The sequence below is a fragment of the Acanthochromis polyacanthus genome, chromosome 19 (genome assembly GCF_021347895.1).
Source record: "Acanthochromis polyacanthus isolate Apoly-LR-REF ecotype Palm Island chromosome 19, KAUST_Apoly_ChrSc, whole genome shotgun sequence".
Classification (NCBI taxonomy): Eukaryota; Metazoa; Chordata; class Actinopteri; family Pomacentridae; genus Acanthochromis; species Acanthochromis polyacanthus.
In genome coordinates, this window is record NC_067131.1 from 29,175,469 (window position 1) to 29,194,766 (window position 19,298).

Consider the following 19,298-nt stretch of genomic DNA (forward strand, 5'->3'; position numbering starts at 1 on the left):
GCTTGCAGCTTCCAGCAGTAAAATCCTCTTTAATGTGTTTCTTGGTGTGTTTTAGGGCTTTGTACTGGTTAGTTGTCTTGGTAAATGTGGTTCTTGCCACAGTTAGCACATGGTGCTAATGTGTGCAGTGATTAGTGGATTTAGTGCAGCTGAGTTGTGTCTTTATCTTGGCTGTAGTGAGTCTTTAGAGGTTTTTGGTCAGACACATTCTGTATTCTTGTTTGTGAACCAATGTTGGTTGTCCAGAAGGTGAGAGTTCCTGTCTGATTCTCTGTTTATAAGAGCTTCTCTTGGTAGGCTGCAGGAGACTTTAAGCGTTTGGGTTGTGCTAGTTTGGTTTTTTTGTCGCGGTTTTCATTCTGGACGACTATCTTGACGACCCGCTCCATGGTGGTTTAGTGAGGTTTTCTGGAAGCAGTTTCTACAAAACAAAACCTGCAGCATGAAGGAGGACTGAGAGGTTTTAGGAAGTTGTGGAGGACGGGGCAGGACTTTTAAAGAGGCACAAACATTGGTCAGCAGAGAGTGGAAGGAATCTGAAGCTTCAAGGATGTAGGAAACTAGAGGAAGCCCTCAAGTAGATGGGCAGGAACCCACCCATCTACTGGTTGAGTTTTAGTAGATGGCATTAAATACTTGCATATGACTCTATCAATTTTGATCATTGTACGTATCTCCCTTCCTACTTGATCTGCTGACCTGTAACTCCACAACTGAGCAGGGGACCTTAGACTGATTTTCAGTGCCAAGTTTGATTATCCTGACTTCAGCACTTGCAGAGATATCGGACCGGACATACATACATACTTACCCAGTCAGATACCGCACTGAATGCAGCAACCCCGCTGAAGTACGTCAGGCGTGGTTAATAAAGTTGAATTGATAAACTGAATAATTGACTAACTCATGATTGTGACAACAGAAGTATTTTTATTGTGATTTAACTGTTTGTTTCATTTTTAAGATTGGGGGTAAAATCTTGATAGAAAAAAGATTAAAGAAATAAACTAAATTTGAAAAAGCAATTAAATCAAAGGAGAAAAAAAACATTTAATACAATAAAATTTTTAAAAAGAAAATTAAACATTGAATACAATTAAATTATATTAAACTATTTAATTAGATAATTAAACAGAAGATACAAAACATGTAATTATGAAATTAGACATTTTTAAACAAATATTAACATTAAAGATTAAATATTTAGATACTTAAACATTTAAAAATACAATTAAAACAGATATATGAAACATTTAAAAAAACATTTAATTAAGAAAATTAAATGTTTGATTAGAAAATTAAATCTTAAAGACAAGAAAACTTTAAATAGGAATTAAACTGAAAATACAATGAAGCATTTTAAAAAATTAAACATTTAAAGGTGATAAAACATTTACAAAGAAAAACCTTCAAGATTTTATATAAAAATTAAAATTGGGAAGAAAATGAATTTTTCAAAAAAGCCGATAAACACATTTGAAAAAACAAACTTTAAAAAGACAAAACATTTCAAAATCAAATCAGACATTAGAAAAGAATAAAAGGTGAGAAAAAGAGCAAACTAAAGCATTTTAAGAAGAATCAAACTAAAGACAAAACATTTGAAAAGACACGCAGTTAGACTTTAGAAGATCAAATTAAACAGAAGAGACGATAAAACGATCAAAAAGAGAAAAAACAGATAAAGGTCTTAAAGTGTTTTCTAGTCTGAAATGAAAAGTTGTTTCTTCAAACAATTGTTCTTTCTATGTTCTTGGTTTGACTGTGAACAGATTTACTAAGAGCTCATTTCAGAAAACTGCTTTCCAGATAAAGTCTACTAGTAGTTGAAGGCATCGATCAAACTAATGTTACCTTCTGATCTCCACAAACTTTACTGTTCAGTGAAGAGAATCAAAGGCGGTGAAGGTGAAGGTCTGAGAAGAACTCAGATGGATGGTCTAAATGTGAAATCAAGACTCATGGTCACAAGTTTTAAGGCTTCTGTGAACCACAAAGTTCAAACTAACAGAAAAGTGCTGAGAAACTTTTAAAACTTCAGTCCTCAGACTGTGGAAAGGTTCAAACTAACAGTGAGCTGCTCAGGAACTTAGAAAATCTCAGTCCTTGAAATGTCTGAAAGTTAAATCGAACAGAGATCTACTGTGGGACTTAGAAAATTTCAGTCCTCAGACTGTTGAAAGCTCAGGTCCTGAGGACTCAGGAGGTGTGGAGGCTTTGGAAAGTCTTGGAACTGAGGGTTCAACCCTCCAGCACAAAGGCTGAAGTCCAACCGCCTGAGAAAAATGGTCGAGACGAGACTCGAGTTAAAAAAAAAAAAAACGATAAAAAATAGATGATAAATGCACAAAAAAAGAAGACTTAGTGTCTGAGTGGATAGCTTAAGGGGATAAGAAGAGAGGCTACTAAGTGGAAGGTAGCAGGTTCAAGACCCACCACTGGTACTTTTCTTTCTTTGTTTGTCTAAGTTTTTCAAAAAATATATGAAGGGTCTGGTCTTGAACCAGCAACCTACAGCTCCATAGGCAAACCCTTAACTCACAGAGCTACAGATCAGCTAAAATGAAATAATTTCGTTGTCCCTTTGTCATCGTAGTTTCCAAGTGATCACTTGGGTGGAGTCAGGGCAGAGGGGAGGTGGGTGGTGGCCTTCCCCTCCACCTCCCCCACCTGCCACCCCACTGCCCCCTCTACTCCCCTCTACTCCCCCACCGCCCACCACACCTTCTCCCGCCCGACGAGTTTTTAGAAAATCCAAGTCTTGACGAGTTTTCCCGAGTTTCTGAAGTTTCCACCAGGTCAGAGGCAGAACAAGTTGTCATGAAGAGGTGTTGAAGTCGGCAAGGATGGAGTGACTTTATATTTTTTTGTCATATTTTAAATATGACAAAAAAAATATAAAAATAAAGCGTCTTGAGACAATTTGACCTGTAGTTGGCGTTATATAAATAAAATTATCTTGTAATGTTGGAGGAATTTAGCATATATGTTGGAAAACACATTTTCTTTTGTCCATTGTTTTCTTCAGTAATTAATTTCTTGTTTTGGTTTATAAAATGTCAAACCCCAAATATATTCAGTTTACTGTCATAAAAACCAACAAAGATTTACATTCATGATGCAGGAATCAGCCAGTATTTCACTTTTTATCTTAGTTTGGTCAGAAAGATAGTTCATAATGTGTGAATTGCTGCAGCTTGTGAGCCGTAGAAGGTTTTAATCTTTTGGGGCCGAGTGTCAGAAAACATTTAGAAACCAACATCAACAAAACACTCAACAAAGATTTGAAATCATTAAAGGGAAATCCCAACTTTTTTCATGAAAATGTCTAATAAGGACATTTTATTTCCAACGGAAGTTGTGTGATATTCATCCTCTGGAGCTTCTCTTCACATCGTCTTCCACTGGACTGGTTTGGTCGGAGCATGTGCAACAAACATGTGAAAAACTGCACTTAAATATCAATGGATGACAATGAAGTTTAATCTCTCCATAAATGAGACTGAGTCTGGATGTGCTGCTCTGTCATTAACTCCTAAGTTTAGGGAAAGTTCAAACAAAAGAGGACAGTTCAGACAAGACTTGAGAATGAGCTTATTTTGAACAAACATCTCACACTTTCTGAGCTTCAGCACCTCTAGCAAGAGATTTTAACAACAAGCAACTCAAGAGATCCAGAAGTTGGAGAGAGTTAGCTTTAGCTGAGCCTAAGAACATGTGGAACGTTAGCCGACCAATAGATATATACAAACACTAGATGTCTCAAGGCGGAGTCGGCAGCGTCGTCACTTGGCGGCCATCTTTGGACAGGGGACTGCTCTGGCGCGCTGTACTGTAGTCAATGGTAAGGTGGATGATTTCCTCACTTTAACACTCATAACTCGCTCAATTCTTGATTGATTTACAAACGGTTTAGTTTATTACAAACCTTATTAACGTGGCTATGATTCTGGCTAAATGTTGAAATCGCAGCTTTTCGTTTTGAAAAATGCGGCATAGTTGTGTGTCTTTTCTGCCTGGCTACTCAAGGCTGAGAACACGATCTGATTTTCAATTATTAGGTTTTCCTGATACCAACGTTTTTTGAGAACCTATTCCTTAGGCGAAATTACATTCTTTGTGGTTGTGGTTGTATTTATTTGCTTGTTAAGAGACTTTGATTGAGACCTTAGACTTATTGTTTGTATATATCTATGCCTGGATTAGTTAGCCTGCAGCAGAGATGCATTGTGGGTAATGTAGTCCCGGAGGACTTTCGCTGATGTTAGGAAGGCGGTGCTGGACAGGACGGGCCTCTCGCCTGAGGACCACCGGCGCCGTTTCCGGGGTGCTCGGCTGGGGCGGGCGACCGCCCGTTTGTGTTTGCCCAGCAGGTGAAGGACGCAGCAACCAGGTGGAGGAGAGTCGGCTTCTGGAGAAGATAGTGGTGGAGCAGTTCATCGAGGGGTTGCCAGGGGAGACGAGCAACTGGGTGAGGTATCATCGCCCGGCCGATCTGAGGGCAGCAGTGACGCTGGCCGAGGATCACCTGGCGGTCCAGTCGGGAGGCCAAGGACGGGCACCTCCCGGGATGCGACCGACACCAGCGCCACGCAGGAAAACCCTGGCTGCGCTGCGCTGACATCGCGCCACGTTCACCGACGCCTCCGGTTCCGGCGCCCCGTACTAACCTCTCTTTTGCTTCTCTTCCACACCAGGCTCCGGCTGCTGCTGACGCTGTTTCCAACCCACGGGGGCTCCTCAAACGTCAGGACAGGAGTGCTGGCGGTGTGGGCAGCCTGGCCACTTCCGACGGGAGTGTCCGCTCATGGAGGTCGGCCAGGTGGTTCGGGTTGCCGGCACGCCAGCACCCTCTCCCGGTCCGGGAGGGACATACAGCGTTCCGGTAAGGATCCAGGGGGGTGTACATCGGGCTATGGTGGATTCGGGCTGTGGACAGTCCCTGATTCACCAAAACCTGGTTCGACCCGGGGCATTGGTGGAGGCATCCTGGGTGAGGATAAGGTGTGTAATGGGGATGTTCACAATATCCTGTTGTGCAGTGGAAGTTAGATTCAAGGGAAAAAAGCATATTATAAGGCCGCGGTTAGCTCCCGCCTTACGCACCCCCTTATTTTGGGTACGGATTGGCCTGGGTTCCAGGGGGCAGTGGGGAAATGTGTGGGAGTGCGTTCACGAGCGTAGGGACGTGTGATATGTGTGCTGTGCTCAGTGGTTGATGCGAGGTTGTCCGACACTGCAGACGGGAGGGGGATCCCGAGGGGCCTCGTCAGGAGCTCCGCGGGTTCCTGTCATACACCCCATGGAAGATTTTCCTCTGGAACAGTCTCGGGATGATACACTGCGCTCAGCTTTCGACCAAGCTGATAAAGATTGATGGTCAGTTGGTGCACCCGGGCACAGCACCTGCATATCCACATTTTCATTAATCAGAGACAGATTACACAGAGTGACTCGTGACACTCAGACGCAGAATATAGCCACCCAATTGTTGGTGCCAAGGGGCCGCCGGGAAACTGTTTTCCAGGCGGCACATTTCAACCCAATGGCTGGTCACATGGGGTATGAAAAAACACTCGACCGGGTCATGGCCCGATTCTATTGGCCTGGCATTCGGGAAGACGTACGCCGGTGGTGTGCGTCTTGTCCTGAATGCCAGTTGGTTAACCAACCGGCCATCCCACGGGCCTTTGCACCCATTACCACTGATAGAGGTTCCATTTGAAAGAATTGGCATGGACCTCATCGGGCCATTTCACCGGAGCGCACGAGGATATCGGTTTGTGTTGGTCCTAGTGGATTACGCAACACGATATCCTGAAGCAGTGCCATTGCGCACCATCTCTGCAAAGAGTGTTGCTCAAGCACTGTTTCAGGTCATCTCCCGAGTTGGAATCCCCAAAGAGATTCTGACTGACCAGGGCACCTCGTTTATGTCACGAACACTTCGGGAACTTTACGAATTATTGGGCATCAAGTCTATTCGGACTAGTGTGTACCACCCACAGACTGATGGTCTGGTGGAACGTCTGAATAAGACCTTGAAGAACATGATTCGTAAGTTCATTCACAAGGAGAGTAGCAATTGGGACAAATGGCTGGACCCTCTGTTGTTTGCAGTGCGGGAGGTGCCCCAGGCCTCCACGGGATTTTCTCCCTTTGAACTGTTGTTCGGCAGAAAGCCACGTGGGGTTTTGAACCTGGTTAAAGAGAACTGGGAGGAAGGTCCAAGCCCAAGTAAGAATGAAATTCAGTACGTCCTGGACCTTAGAGCAAAACTCCAATCACTGGGCAGCTTTCACGTGAGAATTTGCTCAAGGCCCAGGAACGACAACAACGCCTGTACAAACAGAGGGGCAAAGCTCAGACAATTTTCACCGGGAGACAAAGTGCTTGTATTACTTCCATCTTCTAGCTCGAAATTACTCGCCAAGTGGCAAGGACCCTTCGTGGTCACACGACGAGTAGGGGAGGTGGATTATGAGGTGGCACGCTCTGACAGGGGAGAAGCAGCACAGATTTACCACCTCAACTCCTAAAGCATGGAGAGAGGCGGAGTCGGCTTCTTTGGTGACTGTGGTTGAAGAGAGGACGAGTTGGGGCAGAGGTTCAAAGCCGGGCAGTTCCACCTCACTCCCTTTGAAACACCTCTCGCAGTCCCAAGAACTGACATTGCCATGTTGCAGGAGCAGTTTGCTGACGTGTTTTCTCCCCTGCCAGGGCGTACAGACTCATACAGCACACATCGAGACCCCCGAGGCGTGAGGGTTTTTTCACGACCTTACAGACTGCCTGAACATAAAAGAAAATTAGTTCAGAAGGAATTGAAAGCAATGCTAGAGATGGGAGTGATAGAAGAGTCAAACAGTGCCTGGTATAGCCCATTGTTCTTGTTGTCAAGAAGGATGGGTCTATACGGTTCTGTGTAGACTACCGCAGGGTGAATGACGTGTCACGGTTTGATGCCTATCCCATGCCCAGGGTCGACGAGCTCCTGGATCGGCTGGGCACTGCGCGTTTTATCACCACACTGGATTTGACCAAGGGCTACTGGCAGATTCCCCTGTCACCGGAGTCCAAGGAAAAAACGGCCTTCTCCACTCCGTACGGTTTGTACCAATTCGTGACACTTCCGTTCGGGTTGTTCGGAGCCCCAGCCACATTCCAACGTCTCATGGACAAGGTTCTGCGGCCGCACGCAGCATATGCAGCCGCCTACCTGGATGATGTTATCATCCATAGTAATAGCTGGGCGGCGCATGTGCGGCAGGTGGCCGCGGTGCTGGAGTCCCTGAGACAGGCGGGGCTGACGGCCAACCCGACGAAGTGCGCGGTTGGATGGAGGGAGGTACGGTATCTGGATCACCACTTGGGCGGCGGGCAGTGCGCCCACAGGTGGACAGACAGCAGCAATCGCAGCTGTCCGCAGCCCAAGTCCAAAAAAGAGGTACGGCGGTTCCTGGGGCTGGCAGGCTACTATCAGCGTTCATCCCTAAATTCTCGGACCTGGCCAGCCCCTTGACCGACCTGACTCGGAAGAGTGCTTCAGATCCGGTCCAGTGGACGGAGCAGTGCCAGCGGGCGTTTGAGGGATAAAGCAGGCCCTCTGTGGGGAGCCACTCCTCTACACACCTAACTTCTCTCTCCCTTTTTTCCTGCAGACTGATGCGTCGAACAGAGGGCTGGGGCCGTTTTGTCCCAGCAGGTGCAGGGCGTCGACCGCCCTGTAGTTTACATCAGCCGCAAGTTGTCTGAGAGGGAGGCTCGCTACAGCACGGTAGAGAAAGAGTGCCTGGCAATCAGGTGGGCGGTCGGGGCCCTGCGCTACTACCTCCTGGGACGCCCATTCACCCTCTGTTCGGACCACGCCCCTCTCCAATGGCTCCATCGCATGAAGGATGCCAACGCCCGAATCACACGGTGGTATCTAGCTCTACAGCCTTTTAAGTTCACAGTGATTCATAGGCCGGGGCGCAGATGGCCATGGCTGACTTCCTCTCCCGCTCCTTGGAGCCAGTGGGGGAGTTGGTTAGGCCGGATGGCTCCCCGGCCTAAGTCGGGCGGTGGGGATATGTGGCGACGGGCGTGGGAGAGCTCAGCTGCAGGAGAGAGAGGTGTGGAGGGGTGCGTGGAGGCAGCGTCAAGGTAATTGACACAGGTGGTGGTAATCGGCTGACCTGATTATCTCCGCAGTAGCAGCCGGAGCGGAGGATAAAAAGTCGGGCGGACAGAGAAGAGGAGAGTTGAGAGGAGCAGCGGAGAGACAGCGGAGGCTGCATGAACTGAGAGACAGCGGAGACTGCGTAAACTGAGAGACAGTGGAGGCAGCGGGAACTGAGAGGCAGCGGAGGCTGCGTACCGGACTGTGGCGAACATTAAGTAGTGAAGTAATAAACAATATTCCCTCGACAACCAGGGCGTGTGTGTGTATTGAGTGGACCCACGGACAGCGAACCTGTCACACACGTAACAGCATAACTCACCTTTGAACGCTCATAACTGGTGAAAGATGAAATATTCCACAAGACACGGCCATAATCCAAGCATGGGCATCCAGACAAAACTAGCAAGTAAAATATTTGTCCAAAACATGTCTTGAAATCAGTAAATAATCCACAAATAGCTCGATTTTCTGCACACGCACGTCACGATGCGCGCTCCTTACTCTCTAAATTTCTCTTCATATCTTTATATAAGCTTATGTGGCATATTATTTTTACCGAAATACTGCTCAAAATGGCGGCTGAAGTCTAACCCTTTGATTCACATCGCATTTCAACCAATCAAGTGACTCTGTGGGCCTTCCTGAGCTCACAGCCAACTGTCGTCGCTGGTGACAAAATTGGACGGGACTTGTTTCCCTAGTAACCGCGAGCAAATCACGTCAGAGGAAACTTTTGACTGACAGGCCTTGTAGCCAATGAGCCTGCTGAATAGCAGGCTCATTGAAACAGCCTGGCTTAGCAAAGTTCTGTGAATTTTCAGACCTCTCCCCCCCTCCCCTGCTACCTTGTGTGTCTGCAGCTGAGGAGACAGAGTCTCCCACTGGAGTGCTCCTCATTGCAGCTGATTATTCAGTGTTTTTGAGTTGCTTATGAGTTTTTGGAGTGAAAATAACTTCAAATGGACTGTAAAACAAAAATATACCATTGTGCCCAGGGTGTACAGAATGTACGCTTGTGCATATCTCTACAAATACATGTATGAAACATTCATTTCTTGTAGTATTGCTCTGAATTTTGACCTGAACTATGTAAGACCCCAGGCTGTTGCACTATTGTGTTTTCAAGGTCTCACAGTGCTGCCACACTTATTTTCAGGTGTTTTATTAGGGAAAAAATTTAGGCGAGAAAAAATTAATCCTAATTCAGTGTCTTCCAACATAAATACTCTGTGCCAGTAGCACTTAGAATAATTCTGACTACAATGGGTGAAAATTCAGGTTGTCAGCTTTCAAATGAGACCATAACGATGCATGTACTCCAAACAGTTCAAGAACAGCATTTAATTTACTTTGCATACATCTTCAATAGAAATTTCGGGCGGAAATTGCCTCTTACTTTATAGGGCTAGCAGACAATTATCATGCCCAAGATTTAGAATTACATAAATTCAAAATCTTAACATGATACTGTGCAGCTAGTTAGAGATATTGGTCATCAACCTTTAATCTTGTTTTTTAATAAGGCTAGATTAACTTAAAAATTGCCCACTCCATTGTTGTAACTTCAGTTGGGTATAGGAAGCTGCAAAAATCCTGGAAAATGATTTATTGAAAAGAGTGGGAACCCTGTTATTATTTTTCTTTATTCATTATTTATTTTTTGTTCAAATGTCATTATTTGTTTTTCATTTTAGCATTACTTTTTTGTTATTTATTCATCATCATTTATTTATTTTGTCTATTTGAATATTGTAAATATTAAAGATTGACAGTATAATATCTGTGTGTTTATAGCTATTTCTTTATTACCCATCTACTTAATATAATTTTTATATGAATTCAATGGTTTTAATTATTCTTAAGTAAGCAGTAAAAGAAGTACATCTCTGACGTTTATAACAAACCAAGCTGTTCTAAAATCGGTTGAAAATTGAGCAATCTACAGTGATTTTAAAATCCATGCTCCACTGACTTTAATGTTATGAGTGATCGAGCAGCCCTGTCCCAAGATGGCGCCATGTGGCGACGTGGCTCCCCATAGGCTAAAAGCGCTCACGAGCCATCTAGTGTTTGTATATATCTATGAGCCAACCTAGCAGGAGCGCTAATGAGGTCTGCTCTAGTAGGGATTATTACTGTCACACAAGTCGCTTTTAAAATAAATCCTGTCCGAGACACAGAGCTGTAGCTCTGTTTCGGTGTGAGGTCTAATGTTTCTCTGTGTGACTGTGTCTGACTTCCTCTAATAAATTCCTCCTGTTCACTGAGAGCTGCAGACAGATATATTTCTATCTACTGATTCATATCCATGCACACTAGTCTGGTCCAATGCAGTCTCCATGATGACGTTTCACGAGTACGTGAGAACGCAGGTACGGAGAGTTATGTACTGAGAAACGGCCATAGTCTTCTTACTTCTTGCATCAGGAAACGTCTTCAAAGCTTCTTCAAATCCACACGAAATACAATCAAAAGATCAAACTAACATCATTGGTGCATTCAGGTGCAGTCGGACAACGAAGTTGCATTCAGTAGCATCGGAAATTGGAGTATCATCCATCCATCCATCCATTCTCTATACACCGCTTTATCCTCACTAGGGTCACGGGGGGTGCTGGAGCTTATCCCAGCTGACTCGGGCGAAGGCAGGGGACACCCTGGACAGGTTGCCAGTCTGTCGCAGGGCAAATTGGAGTATCAGTAATGTAAATTTCCAACAAAAATTTTTTGGGGGGCAGACGGGGTGGCCAATCAGATCATTGGAGGGGGGAGACTGCCCCCCGTGCCCCCATGGAAGATCCGCCACTGCATCTGAGTTTAATCACAGTTGGTTTTTTTGTCAGAAAGGTAAAGCTCTGTTTGCAGTGACTGGTTCTGTTACATTTTATAACTCAGTTTTCACTCTGGGCTGCTTCAGGCTCCACAGGTGTTCCTAATAAAGTGCACTCTGAGGTTAGATTTTAGCGCTGCACGTCAGCGGCTGCAGTATGGAGCTATAACGCCCTGCTGACAGACATGTTGGCAGCACTGCTCGGCTTGAAACTCAACCCCCACCCTGAGAACATCTGGCTCTCATGTACCATTCAGACGTGGTAAAGAAAGACAATGAAGTCACGTTTACAACACTTTCCCAGTCAATAACGATAACAGATTATTTTCAGAATCAAATAAAAACATTTTTTTTAATTATATATATTTTCTAAAGCCTGATTTTTACTTGGAAACTGTCAGATCTGCTCTACAATTTGTAACTTGTGGATCTAAACACGGTTTGGATATCCACACGTGACTCCAAACACCCAAACTGTAAAGCTCCTTTTGATGAGATTTGCATGTTTCTGAAGTTTAACCTCCAGCTGAAAGAGTCATCAGACTCTGATAAAAACAAAAGCTCATTTTTCGTCAATCTGAATGATGTGACAGAAGTGCATTGTTCTGCTAAATGTTAATACTAGCATGCTAATATGCTCACAGTGACACTACTTACAGTGATTTAATGTTTTCTGTGTTTAGCATCCTAGTTTAGCATGTTAGCATGCTAGCACTTGCTAATTACCACATGTAGCAGACACTGATGGAAATATTTTGCACCTTTAAGGAATAGACCTTTTCGCAGTGACGTCAGAGTCTGGGACACGTGACCATACCTTCCTTAGCAACGCACGCCGCCATTTTAAGAGGGGGCAACAAAGTCATTAGCAACCGTGATTTGACCGCCGAAACCACGCGGTTTTGACCCAGAGAAAAACGTCTGGTGATTATTTTGGAAATCTTGAGCCAAAAGCCAAGCTACGGTATAAAGAAAAAATAGAACTGGTTGGTTTGCAGTCATGTCCGTACCAAATTGCACTGGGATCATGGGAAAACGACCCTACTACGTGTCCAGATCTTCAGTGGCACTCCATTTACGAGTACCTTATCAACAGCCCAGGCATCCACACAATGGAGAAGATGAAGACTTATAAAAGCCTGGACTCATACGTTTTCTTTGAGGTATGCTTATATTTATACGTTTTTGTGCATACAGGTCAATGTCAGAATGATAAATGCCTTGTAAGATACGGCTACACCAGCTCCGCTATGCTAAGCTAATGTTAAGCTAACGGGGGGAGCCATTACACCTTTTAATTTCAAGTGGAAGTAGTGTATGTATATTAGTTAGATGTGCATTATCAAAACTAAGAGTCAGATACCTGTAAATGAGCTCTACCCACCCAGGCCCAAGGGTATGAGGTGCTAACAATAATGAGGACAATGCTTCTGATTACAGCATAGTAGTTAGCAGAACGAAAGGGAGGAGAGAAGGTTTAAAAATAGCAGTGTGAGTAGAAAGACCCCTGACTTTTTGTGGGAAGCACAGCTAGCACTAGCCTAAGCTAAGTAGCTAGCCCTCAACATTTCAGATAATTATAGACATCATAAGCTGCAGTCAATTCCAGCCACTTTCAGTACAAAAAAATCGCTAATATTCTATTTGTAAATAAAAATATGACGAGAAATACAGGGAATATTGGACGCGCATCGCGAGGTGCATTTCCTTGAAAACGACCTATTCGTGGAGTATATACCGACTTCAAGACATGTTTTGGACAAAATATGTTACTGGCTTGTTTCGTCTGATGTCCAAGGTTGGATTATGGCCGTTTTTTGTGGAATATTTTCATCTGTGTGTAATAATGAATCCGGAAATGTGAGTCGCGCTGTGTATGTTGAAGCCGGGTATAGAGAACGGATGGATGGATATTCGTTGTTTGTCGGACAAATGTGGTTATATTACCCGCTGTGGTAATCACATCTGAAAGTGGTTTATACCGGCGGATTCATGAGAATCTAAGCTTTCCATCGGCGTATAGTGTTTGTATAATCGCGTTTGCAGTTTCAGACATTTAGCAAATTGCTTATGCAGATTTCAAAGTGTACCGCGGGCGGGACACTGAAGCACAACTGGTTCAGCTTATTAATTAATAATTTCAGAAAATCAGTTAAGGGGTAATAATTTCATGAAACACAACATACCATTGACGAAATGCTGACTGCAAACATAGGACCATTTTGACTGTGGGCTCCATGTGGTTCCATTATTGTTAATCCGCCTCAATGCTGTGAGCCATAAACTCCTTTTCTGGCCCTTTTCAGTCGGAATCCTGTAAAAGGAAATGTTCTTGTTGCTCCATGACTGAGAACTACAGCCAAAAACAGCGTAGGTTTTGGGCATATCTGCTTTTGGTCGTTCAAATCGGGAGGGAAACGTGGGAAAGTAATGGTCATCAAGGCAAAGCATACCCCTCTTAAAATGGCGGAATCGCGTTGCTCGGGCCGGTGACCGGCGGTGACGTTCGATGATGACGTTTCGGAAAAAGGTCTATTTGGTTTATGAATTTGTTGAAGGTTTGACCGAATACTGTCACAAAAACAAAACTATTTCTGAAGCTTAAAATGGTAAACATTGATATCCACTCGCGACTCCAAATAATCAGACTGTAACGCTTCTTTTGAGTAGATTTTTACATTTCTGAAGTTTCAAACTCCAGTCCAGAATCATCAAACTCTGATTAAGAAAGAAGCATTATTTTCCTCAAACAGTCTAAATGCTAAAATGCTACAAAAGGCAGTCATGATTTACTGTTTACTTTGCTTAGCATCTTAATTTATCATGTTAGCATGCTAGCAATTGCTAATTACCACATGGTAGCAAATGCTGATGGAATAATGGAATGTTGTGCATCTTTAGGGAATTTGGTTTATGAATTTGTTGAAGGTTCAACCCAATAATGACACAAAAACAAAACTACTTCAGACACTTAAAACAGAAAATATTTTTTTGCCAATCCGTTCAATAGCTGCTGAGACTTTGACCTGTTGTTGACTTCAGATGAAACTACGTCTATACAATGCTAGTTAGCGGTAGAGTTTCAATGCCGGATCATGTTAGAGTTGGAGCTAATAGATATTCAACCGTTTATTTTAGCAAATTACAGCAACATTTAGTGTCAAGCAAGGGCGTCAGTTTGTTTTTAAAAGTGGGGGGGATGGAGACCACAGCACTTTGAGAAAATGTCGAAGAACGGCGGCAAAATACCACAAGCTGGGCTCAAACTCACAACCACCGCACCAAAGGCAGAGGCTCAGGCTGTTGAGCTATGGGTACGTGCGAGTAGAGGGGTCTGTGGGCCGCTATAGTACTAATTCTCCTGGGCCGAAATTTTGCCCCTGCACGCCTCTGGTCGGAGCTTCTACTTGGCACAGGCGCAAATTTAGCATCTGCACGTTTTTTTTGTTTGTTTTTTGTTTATAACCTCACGAAGGTGTGCTGCGTGTCTGTGCAACTCTCGGCCGAGCGCGGATGGTGCGTTCAGGAGCGTCGGAATTTCTATACTACTGAAAATAACTGGGTTTACAACGGCTTACATGTGAAGAATTTGAATGTGTTGGAGACAAAATGACCCCTGACAAAAAGTGGGGGGGACACGTCCCCACTGTCCCCTCCTAAACTGATGCCTATGGTGTCAAGCCTTATGAGTATTGATCCGCTGAAGATCTTGAATATCTAAAGTTTCTGAGTGGCCCATTTGGCTGCATAAAGAGCTAGCCAAACAAAGCTACGTTGTGATTCTACAAGTCCAGAACAGTTTATCCTAACAAGAAACATTCTTCAATTACGGCTTTTTTGAAAACGTCTTTCCTTTTCAAGGAGTCTTAAGATGATAAAGAAAAATGGAGGAAACTAAAGGGTTCATCTGCAGAGAGTTTCAGCTCATCCTGGACTTTGAGGACTTTTGTCATTGATACAGTTTGTTAAAAGAAAAATAGACTTGTTTCCTTTATTTGCTGACCACTTTGTGTTCCAGATTAAAGACTGACCTGTGATCTGAGAGTGTTTGTCAGCTGTAATTATAGACGAGGCGTTAGAACACAGCTGCCATCCCAATATATTTTCCCAGCGAGGTGGCACAAAGTCAAGGGTCGAGTTTCAAGTTTAGCCAACTCTTTATCACACAGAAACTCTTCCACAAATGGCAGAAAAATCAGCTTTCATGAGATGTTCATTGAAAGAACCTATCAACTTAAATGAGCAAATAACCTGCCAGCATGTATTTTTTAATTAACAACTCTAGATTTTAAACTGTGAATTTATTTGTGGACATATTTCAAGACTTTTGCAAGTTTCTTCAATTTTTCGTCTGCAGCTACAGACTGAAAGACTCACAAGGCTGCAAGTAAATAAGTGAAATATTACCAAATACCGCAAAACAAATGTATTAAAAAATTATAAAAAAAGGAAGTCTGCTCACAGAGAATCCATGAAATCCTTGGATAGTTTGGATTTTAATGTATATTTTGTACTATCATTACTTTGGTTATTAGTTAGACTCTCCAAAACTAATAATACTGTATGTACGGTTTTAGCCTTAACATTTACTATAGTCACGTTATTCTTCATAATACAACAAGGTTTTAGACTAAACAAAAGTAGTCAGGTTCATTTCATCTTGATTAATACTGTAGGGGTTAGCCTTAATGAAATTAGTCAAGATAATACTGCAGTGTTAGCCTTAAGACTTAGCCAGGTTAGTCTCCATAATTATTAATAAAGTCTTAGACTTAATAAAATTAGTCAGGTTAATCTCTTAATTAAAAAATACTATGGGAGTCTTAGCCGTATTATTTATTCAGTCAGGTTAATCTCTACCTTTAATAATACTTTAGGGTCTTAGCCTTGATATTTACTACTGACAGGTCATCACTCATAGCTAAAACCAGTGTAGAGACTTAACCTTAGTATTTACTATGGTCAGGTTAATCTCCATAATTAATAGCATTTCAAGGTCTTAGCTTTAATATTTGAAATGGTTTCATTCATCTCTATCATTAAATATGTTGTAGCATCTTAGCCTGAATTTCAATTTAGTCTGGTTAATCTCATAATTAATAACACTGTAGGGTCTTAGCTTTAATATTTAATTAGGCTAATCTCCATAGTTAATAACATTGTAGAGTCTTAATCTTAATATTTAGCCAGGTAAATCTCATAATTATTATTACTGTAGGTGTTAGCCTTAATAGTGAAATTAGGCTAATCTCTATATTTCATAACATTGTCTGACCTTAGTCTTAATGTTTGAATTAATCAGGTTAAACCCCACAATTCATGTCTTAGCCTTAAAATTTAATTTAGTTGGGTTAATTTCCATAACTAATAATAATACTGTAGGGTCTTAGCCTTGACATTTACTATAGTCATGTTATTCTGCATAATACTTTGGGGTCTTAGACTAAAATTAGTCAGGCTTACCTCATCTTGATTAATACTGTAGGGGTTAGCCTTAAGAAAATTAGTCGAGATAATACTGCAGTGTTAGCCTTTATATTTAGCCAAGTTAATCTCCATAATTAACAATGTTATGTCTTAGACTTAATAAAATTAGTCACGTTAATCTCTTAATTAAAAAATACTGTGGGGGTTTTACCCTTAATATTTATTTAGTCAGGTTAATCTCCATATTTATGAATGCTATAGGGCCTTAGCCTTAATATCTACTATCGTAAGGCCATTCTCCATAGATAAAATCAGTGTGGGGGCTTAGCCTTACTATTTACTACAATCAGGTTAATCTTCATAATCAGTAAGACTTACATTTAGCCTTAAAGTTTAATCAGGTTAATCTCCACAATTAATACTGTAAGGTCTTAGCATAAATATTCACTTAGGTTAATCTTGTAATTAATAATTCTGTAGGGTGTTAGCATTAGGATTGACATCAGGTTAATCTCTGTATTTCATAACATTGTAGGGTCTTAGCCTCAGTGTTTGAATTAATCAGGTTAAACCCCACAATTCATGTCTTAGCCTTAATATTAAATTTAGTTGGGTAAATCTCCATAACTAACAATACGGTAGGGTCTTAGTCTTTATATTTAGTCAGATTCATCTCTAGATTTCATAACTTGTAGGGGTATAGTGCAAATGTTTAAATTAGTTAGGTTAACACCATAAGGTCTGAGCCTTGACAATTAATCAGGTTAAGCACCATAATTGATAATACTGCAGAGTCTTAGCCTTTTTGTTATATTTGGTTAGATGAATTTCCATAATAAATAAGATTGTAGGGGTTTAGCCTCAAGAAGTAATCAGGTGTTATGTGCTTGGAGCACATAATTTTGTTTCCCTTTATTTTTTGTCTAGTTTTTCTTTAAATAAATATCTTTCTTTTCTGTTTGGGATATTTCTTTTCTGATGTTTTTGTGTTAAGTAATTAAGTAGTTTTTTTTCTTTATTGATTAGCAGGCGGCCCTTTAAAAGGCTGTTCGGAGGCCTTGCGCTAGAGCAGTGGTTCTCAACCCTGTTCCTCAGGACCCACTGTCCTGCATGTTTTAGATGCTTCCCTGCTCCAACACACCTGATTGAAATGATCAGCTCGTCATCAAGCCTCTGCAGAAGCCTGATGACGAGATGATCATTTGAATCAGGTGTGCTGGAGCAGGGAAGCATCTAAAACATGCAGGACATGGGGTCCTGAGGAACAGGGTTGAGAACCACTGCGCGAGAGGACTCTCTCATTCTCTCCTCCTCACTGCAGCTGTGCGGAGCTCGTCACTCAGTGTGTTCCTCGCCCTGAAGATCTGGCCGCATGGCTCCCACTCCTGGGCCATCTTTCGTTTGCTACTTTGGGTTTTTCTTGATTTTGGGGCACGGGTGGTAAGGGATCTTAGTCTTCTGTTCTGGACAATACAATATCTAATATTTACTAACAAAACCATATTTCAACAGAACGAAGAAGCAAAAAGAAGCAGTTTAAAACTTTACAATAAAGTTATTGTTTGATCCCTTATCTGGTCTCCTGTCATGTCAGTATAGAGTGGAATAGGCCAGAAGAAGATACTAGAGAAAAGGAGAGTGGGTTTAGTGTGAGTTTAGACTCTGGAGAGAGTCTCAGTTCATTCTGGTGGGTGCCATCACTGCTCAACAGTGGAACTCGACAGGAGCTGGGGAGACCTGATCAACATGCAAGTGTGGAGGACCCTGAAGCCCAGATCAGCTATCATGGCAAGGCAGGGCCAGGCTGACAGGGTGCCCTCCCCCCCAGGCCGCAGGAGCCACGGGGCGGCACCCCCAGAGAGCAACCGGGGCCACTGTGTACCACACGGACCCCGAGGACAAGAGGGAGCAGCTACCGACACCCCCAGCACGCCAGAACCGACCCAGACAGCCCGGGGCAAGAGGACCCACCCGCCACCCATGCCCCAACCCCGCCCACCCCAGCCCCCACCAGCACCCCGCACCCCACTCCACCTCCAAAGGGGCCGATGGCCCCATGCAGCCAGGAAACCAGACACAGTGGCAGAGCGCCCCACCGAAGGGATGGTAACCAGCCCACCTCCGGGGAGGCCGCCACCGGAGGCCGGCCAGAGGGAAGCAAAGCCGGGTCCCAATACGAGTCCAGAGGGCAAAAATGGACAGAGTGGTGGGGCCCGGCGACGCCAACGGGGAGGCACCCCGCATACCCCCCCACACCAGACCCCGGGCAAGCACAGCACACCCAAGGCCCCCACATCCCAAAACGCAAACCGACCCCCCCACCAGGACAGAGCCACCACACGCCACAGCGCCCCCCAGGACAGCCAATCCAGACCCCACAGCCCACCAAAAGCCACCGCACCAGCCGAGACCCATCGGACACGCAGGAGAACACCCACAGGCCACAACCCCCCGGCCCCGGGGACCCCCAGTCACAGCGGCACGGATGATGGTACACCCCGCCGCCCGATAGCCGTAAAGCTCCACAATTCATGTCTTAGCCTTAATATTTAATTTGGTTGTTAATTTCCATAATTATGAATCCTTTATTGTCTTAGCCTTAATATTCACTATCATCCACTCTTTATACACTGCTTTATCCTCACTAGGGTCGTGAGGGGTGCTGGAGCCTATCCCAGCTGACTCGGGTGAAGGCAGGGGACACCCTGGACAGGTCGCCAGTCTGTCACAGGGCTACATATACAGACACACAAACACACTTGCATTTACACCTACGGGCAATTTTGAGTAATCAATTAACCTCAGCATATTTTTGGACTGTGGGAGGAAGCCGGAGTACCCGGAGAAAACCCACGCATGCACAGGGAGAACATGCAA

General features: G+C 43.6%; 1 protein-coding gene across 1 annotated transcript in view; it reads left to right on the forward strand.

Annotated features, from left to right (window-relative positions):
• LOC110964885 (gastrula zinc finger protein XlCGF57.1-like) overlaps nt 1–19,298 on the forward strand; it is a 205,431-nt gene that overhangs the window by 8,311 nt on the left and 177,822 nt on the right. The window lies entirely within an intron of this gene.